Consider the following 908-nt stretch of genomic DNA (forward strand, 5'->3'; position numbering starts at 1 on the left):
TATTGACTCCATAGAACTGCCATGATAGACTACCACCAACTGAGTGGCTTCAAGCAACAAACATTTATTCTCTCACAGTTCTGGAAGCTGGAATTCTGAAGTCAAGGTGTCTGCAGTGCCATGCTCCCTCTGAAACTTGTCGGTGAATCCTTCCTCTCCTCTCTTAGGTTCTGGTGGTTTGCCAGCAACTTTTGACATTTCTTGGCTTGCAGCTGCAAAACTCCAATCTCTGCTTCCATGGCCACATGCATTCTCCCTGTATGTTTCTGTCTTCACATGGCCATCTTCTTGTAAGGATATCGTCCTAACTAATTACACCCACAACAACCTTATTTCCAAACTTTACATAGGATCAAATTCTGAGCTACTAGGGGTGAGGACTTTAACATCTTTTTGGCGGGGGACACAATTCAACCCCTAAAAGATAGCATAACAAACAAGGATCACTTGAGGCCAGGAGTTTGAGACCAGCCTGGGCAATACAGCGAGACTCTGTCTGTAAAGAAATAAAAATTTAGCCAGATGTGGTGGCATGTACCTGTAATTCCAGCTACTTGGGAGGCTGAGGTACGAGGATCACTTAAGCCGAGGAGATCAAGGCTGCAGTGAGACATGACCACACCACTGCACTTTAGCCTGGGCAATGGAACAAGACCCTGTCTCTAAAAAATAAAAATAATAACAAAATATTTTTTAAATAAAGAAAGTTTTCAGGTTTATCTCCTTCCTGAACACAGATGCAAAAATCCTAAATGAAATGCTAGTAATTCATAAAAAGGTTAATATATCATAAACAAGTTGGGCTTATCCCTGGACTACAATGCTAGTTTAATATTGGAAAATTAAATAACGTAATTTACTTTTTTTTTTGAGAGGGAGTCTTGCTCTGTCGCCCAGGCTGGAGTGCA

This window comes from Cebus imitator, unplaced genomic scaffold (genome assembly GCF_001604975.1).
Source record: "Cebus imitator isolate Cc_AM_T3 unplaced genomic scaffold, Cebus_imitator-1.0 Scaffold647, whole genome shotgun sequence".
Lineage (NCBI taxonomy): Eukaryota > Metazoa > Chordata > Mammalia > Primates > Cebidae > Cebus > Cebus imitator.